Below are 6,839 nucleotides of genomic sequence, written 5' to 3'. Positions count from 1 at the left end.
GAAGAATAAAGAGAAAAGGTGAAATATATGAAGAGATAATATTCCTGGAAGCTGGCTTAGAACTGAGATTTAGAAACAACAAAATAATATGGAGTTAACGAGAGTAAAAAGAATGTTGAGCGTGGGAGGGGTTGGAGGATACGGGGGGAGGAGGGGAGTGGGAGGGCAAGAAAAGAAAGTCATATACAGGGATAATTTATGTAAGATGAGAAAACATTTGGGATAATTATTTTAATAGAAATGTTGAAATGTTTTGTATATGAATTGGAAAATTTAATAAATATTTATAATAAAAAAAACAAAAAAAAACAAATGCAGATCCATGCACCCGCTCAACAAATTTTGACATGAGACCATCTCCGTTTATCCACTTCTATGGGTTGCCTGTGCACAGCTCTGTGTGGATGCACACACAGGAAAAAGTGGCTCAGCATGGTGAGTGGATCTCAGCGCCCATCTGAATAGGCACTAAAAAATGAGGTAGTGCCAGGTAAACAGATACATAACGTCTCAAAACTGTGAACCTAAAAAATGGTGAAAAACTACAGTAGAAAAATGTCAACAGGTGACGATATTAAAGCTCATTTGGCTGTTGTTCTCCTGTGGATCACAGGAGTGCAGTTTGTTCTGTACTCCTGTGACCCATCCTGTTTTTTTCAGCTGACAGCTCGCTAAAGTCTGCTGTCGGCTGACGTCATTCACCCGGTCCAGGCTTGGGAAAGCTCCTAAATTTAAAGTTGGGATTCACCCAGATCACGGAGCCAGCTGATCCCATCCCAATGAGTGCTGGAGGGGACAGAGCAGACAACGGTGACTGACAATCACCGCTCTCTGCGGGTACAGATGCAGCATTGATCCTAGGTAAGCATAAAAAAAAAAAAAAAACCCCTACCCCTCTTTTAACCAAAAATCACAGCTCAATAAATATTCTTCTTACTTTGGCAAGTGTGGTGATACTCAATAAGTGCCATACAATCGTTGATTCTGTACACACTCATTGCTTACATTTGTGTTTGCATGCGTGGGGGCGCAGGAGGATTTAAATTTTTTTTTCTTATATATTGAATTTTAATTTTTTACTGCATTGCTATCACAGGGGGGCTGGCAAGTCCTCTGTGAGATAGCATAGTGCAGGTGCCAGGAGACATCATGGATCTACAGGTGAAACTCGAAAAATTTGAATATTGTGCAAAAGTTAATTTATTTCAGTAATGCAACTTAAAAGGTGAAACTAATATATGAGATAGACTCATTACATGCAAAGCAAGATAGTTCAAGCCGTGATTTGTCATAATTGTGATGATTATGGCTTACAGCTCATGAAAACCCCAAATCCACAATCTCAGAAAATTAGAATATTGTGAAAAGGTGCAATATTCTCGGCTCAAAGTGTCCCACTCTAATCAGCTAATTAAGCCATAACACCTGCAAAGGGTTCCTGAGCCTTTAAATGGTCTCTCAGTCTGGTTCAGTAGGAATCACAATCATGGGAAAGAATGCTGATCTGACAGTTGTGCAGAAAACCATCATTGACACCCTCCATAAGGAGGGAAAGCCTCAAAAGGTAATTGCAAAAGAAGTTGGATGTTCCCAAAGTGCTGTATCAAAGCACATTAATAGAAAGTTATGTGGAAGTAAACAGTGTGGAAGAAAAAGGTGCACAAGCAGCAGGGATGACCGCAGCCTGGAGAGGATTGTCAGGAAAAGGCCATTCAAAAGTGTTGGGAACTTTCAAAAGGAGTGGACTGAGGCTGGAGTCAGTGCATCAAGAGCCACCACACACAGACGGATCCTGGACATGGGCTTCAAATGTTGTATTCCTCTTGTCAAGTCACTCCTGAACAACAAGCAACGTCAGAAGCGTCTTACCTGGGCTAAAGAATAACAGACCTGGTCTGTTGCTCAGTGCTCCAAAGTCCTCTTTTCTCATGAGAGCAACTGTTGCATCATTTTCTTTTGGAAACCAAGGACCCAGAGTATGGAGGAAGAATGGAGAGGCACACACTGCAAGATGCTTGAAGTCCAGTGTGAAGTTTCCACAGTCTGTGTTGATTTAGTTGAGCCATGTCATCTGCTGGTGTTGGTCCACTGTGCTGCATTAAGTCCAGGGTCAATGCAGCCATCTACCAGGAGATTTTGGAGCACTTCATGCTTCCTTCCACAGACGAGTTTTATGGGGATGCTGACTTCATTTTCCAGCAGGACTTGGCACCTGTCCACACTGCCAAAAGCACCAAAACCTGGTTCAATGACCGTGGGATTACTGTGCTTGATTGGCCAGCAAACTCTCCTGACCTGAACCCCATAGAGACTCTATGGGGCATTGCCAAGAGAAAGATGAGAGACATGAGACCGAACAATGCAGAAGAGCTGAAGGTCGCTATTGAAGCACCCTGGTCTTCCATAACACCTCAGCAGTGCCACAGGCTGATAGCTTCCATGCCACTCCGCATTGAGGCAGTAATTGCTGCAAAAAGGGCCCAAACCAAGTACTGAGTACATATGCATGCTTATACTTTCAGAGGTCTGATATTGTTCTATGTACAATCCTTGTTTTATTGATTGCATGTAATATTCTGTTTTTCTGAGATTGCGGATTTGGGGTTTTCATGAGCTGTAAGCCATAATCATCACAATTATGACAAATCACGGCTTGAACTATCTTGCTTTGCATGTAATGAGTCTATCTCATATATTAGTTTCACCTTTTAAGTTGCATTACTGAAATAAATGAACTTTTGCACGATATTCTAATTTTTCTATGTCACCCCTAAACCTTGTTTCCATGACCAGAGCCAACAGTTTCACAGCTCTGAACCCAGAAGTGCTCCTAGCATAGTGCTTCCACATTCATACATCCATACCCTGCCATGGAGGTCTTGAACACCCAGATAAGCCTGGGACCCATGATGGGGATATTTAGATCAGCCTTTTCCAACCATGGTGCCTTGGCAAAATACCTAAAAAGTGCCCAAAACTTTAATACAAGCCAGCAGGTGGATCAAGCCTGCCTTTTAGTTATAGAAAGCCATAGTTTTCATTGTGCGCCATTACAACCTTCTAGCCACTGGAGTCCTAACCACTAAAGACACCCTCAGTTGATATGAAGGTTGTTGGTCCCCAGGACATCGTCCTTGTTTGATCCTGCCCTCCCCTTCTCTGTCAGTAATGGGGTCAAATTAGCTGAGTGATAGAGAAAAACTGAGGGAGAAACACCAGAATACTATTCAGTATCAGTGGGCAAAAGTCTACTTGCTTTGGAAGAATAACTCCCCTCTAACATTGAGTGTCCTACATATGTGGGTGTTGCTGCATTAGGTAAAACTATTAGAATGGGGTGCCTTGAGACTGTCTATAATTTTAAAGGGTGCCTCAAGATTGTTCATAACTTTAACGGTGCCTTGACTGAAAAAAGGTTGAAAAACACTGATTTAGATCATTAGACTGGCTGTACAGAATACAACAATTTTAGCAGGTAAGAAATAGGTAATTTCAACTATGTATTAAGTAATTGGTCTGGAGTTTAGATCAAACCTCTAAATGTTGCTAGAAGAAATGGAGGCGGATGACCACACACCCAAAGATAAATGTCCTACTTCTTTACTGTAACAATTTAAAACCTCAAACAGCACAGACGCACAGAGAACAAGGTTGACGTGTTTCATGTCAGATGCCTTATCATGACTTTTATCTTCGGGTGTGCAGTCATCCTCCTCCATGCCTCCTAGTGATTGCGGTAGGAGCCAGATCTGCACGCTGTTCCCTTACAGAGCACTATATTGTTTGCCGACCTGGAGATGTACATCTATCTTTGCTCTAAAAGCTGATGCTAGCCTGATGTGGCAATTGAAACCTTAAAGGAGATGTGCAGGATATAAAAACAACCATAAATACTCACCTATGTGCTGCAGCTGTTACCCACCAGCGCTAAGACCAAGAACTGAGCAATCACACGACTGCTAAATGCATGTGCACCAACTCTGCTGCTGTTCTCTATCCCTGAGATCCACCACCATTTTATAAAGATGAGGAGCTGGGGAGCCATTCGCTTGACCTAACAAACGTTCTGTACTAGGATGACAACAATGGTCCTCCATAAAAAAAACAAAACAAAAAAACAGTACAATGAACAGTGTTGTCACCCTATGACGAGAAGTGTGTTAATGGTGGTGCAAATAAAGGGAAAAACCCTAAAAAGAAACTGAAGCACTTACCACTTCTAGAGACCACTGAACTGTAAAATATTACATTTGTTTCTGTAGTTTAGACACAAATGAGATGTCCAACAAGCTCATATAGGTGTAATGGTCTGTTACCGGCAAACTTTTATCCATATACTGTATCATTGAGTCGGATGGAGAAGAATTCAGGAACGAGTGTACAAGTGTATTATGCTCATTTTTGGTTTGTGTTTAGAGTCAGGTGCGCTGGTGGAAGTAATGAATTAAAGAAATATTCCACCTATATTTAATTCCTTCCTGCCAGCTGTATGCATATACGCGGCCTCTTGGCGGGTGGGCCTTAAAATAGTAAACTTTATTTTTCTTTTAACTAAAATAACAAACACGTCCACACTTACCTGCTCTGTGCAATGGTTTGTGCAGCCCTGATCCTCATCTTCTGTGGTCCCCCGCTGGTGCTCCTGGCACCTCCGCTTTGGCAGGAAAGCCGCTTTACATGGGGGTACACGTGTGGGCTCTCTCCCGAGCAAACTGTCTACGTCCATTGAGACAGAGCAGGTGGCTCAGCCTCACCCCCCACTCCTGTGTCACATCATTTGATTAACATCAGTGCATTGCTATCAATCTGACCATAAAGGAGGGAGACACTGCTCTCATGTGCATCGCTGGATCGGATCTGGCTCAGGTAGGAAAACGGGGGCTGGGGGGTACTGTAACACAGAAGGTTTTTCACCTTAATGCATAGAACGCATTAAAGTGAAAAACCTTAAAGGTTTAGATCCACTTTAATGCCGAGAGGCAGCATATATGTTTACCTAAAGATAAACAGCTGTGCCGAGTGCGTGCCCTGCACAGTTAGCGGCGGTTAACAGAAAGCTCCTGATTTCCACTTGTGCTTGGGAGCTTTCCAATCATGTGACAGCTGCGACAGCCAATCATTTTTTGCATTTGAGCCTGCAAAACATTGCAACCACAATCAGTTTACCAATGGTAGACACCCAGCCCTTTGATAAACACACACTGTATCCATCCATCAGACAAACCATTATGATGGCATCTGAAAGTCAGTGGGATTTACTAGGCAACTAGAATGTTGTCCTGAAGTTGACATGTTGAAATCAGAAAGAATGGGTATTGCAGTTTGCGGTGTATGGGGCTGTATAGACACAGTTCAGGTCAGGGTGCCCATGCTGACCCATGTCCACAGCAAAAAGTACCTACAATTGGGCACAAGGCAAGTTGGCAGAGGTAGTGTTTTGGGCAATGTTCTGTTGGGAAACCTTGGGTCTTGTCATTCATGTGGATGTTACTTTGACAAGTACAATCTTCCTAAACATTGTTGCTGACCAAGCACACCCCTTCATGGAAAGGGTATTCAGTGAAGGCAGAGGCCTCTTTCAGCAGGATAATGCATCTTGCCAAACTGCAAAAATGGTTCAAGAATGATTTGAGAAATGTAATGACTTTGCCTCCAAATTCTACAGATCTCAAATCAAGCATCTCTGGGATGTAATACTAAACACTAAGTCTCAGCATATCCGCTGGAACATAATATCAACAAATTGAGTATAAAAAGTCTGATATGTGATGAATAAACACAGTAAAAAGTTCCTGTGGATTGAACACGTGAAATATACACAAATAGCAGGAGCTTCAGATGTTCACTTGATCATAAATCCTGAAGAATCTAGTACAATAATGCGCTTACCACAGGAACATACAAACTGAGCGTTGTATGCATGTCATCAGGTATACCATCAGCGACTGGAAAGGCCTGGACAGCAATGCGGACAGTAACCGGTCATCCATGGTAGACACTCGGGGGGCCTCAGCAAACACTCGGGGGTCACATCTGGTTCACCGGTGGGTCCAACGACGTCCAGTCTCCTGGTGGTAACGAAAGCCGTGATTCGCTCAGCTCGGTGCGCAACAGCGGCGCCCCCTACGAGTGAATCATGGCTTTCGTTACCACCAGGAGACTGGACGTCGTTGGACCCACCAGTGAACCAGATGTGACCCCCGAGTGTTTGCTGAGGCCCCCCGAGTGTCTACCATGGATGACCGGTTACTGTCCGCATTGCTGTCCAGGCCTTTCCAGTCGCTGATGGTATACCTGATGACATGCATACAACGCTCAGTTTGTATGTTCCTGTGGTAAGCGCATTATTGTACTAGATTCTTCAGGATTTATGATCAAGTGAACATCTGAAGCTCCTGCTATTTGTGTATATTTCACATGTGTTCAATCCACAGGAACTTTTTACTGTGTTTATTCATCACATATCAGACTTTTTATACTCAATTTGTTGATATCATGTTCCAGCGGATATGCTGAGACTTAGTGTTTAGTATTACATCATTTATTTATGGCGCTGCATACTCTAATTATTTGTATTCTGATCTGAGGTGCTGAGGATTGCCTTATATGCTAGCTGCCGATATTTTGTGCTTTGCGCTCACTTGCCTTACCTTTATCTGTGGGATGTGCTGAAACAAGTCCAATCCATGGAGGCCCCACCTTGTGACTTACAGGACTTAAAGGATCTGCTATTGACAGCTTGGTGTCAGACACCATGTCATACCTTCAGAGGTCTAGTGGAGTCCATGCCTCGATGGATCAAGTCTGCTTTGGTGGCAAAAGAGATGACTTACTCACTA

Source organism: Staurois parvus, unplaced genomic scaffold (assembly GCF_062004578.1).
Source record: "Staurois parvus isolate SC_StPar_1 unplaced genomic scaffold, SC_StPar_1.0 ptg000027l, whole genome shotgun sequence".
Taxonomy (NCBI): Eukaryota; Metazoa; Chordata; class Amphibia; order Anura; family Ranidae; genus Staurois; species Staurois parvus.
This window is presented reverse-complemented; position numbering follows the sequence as displayed.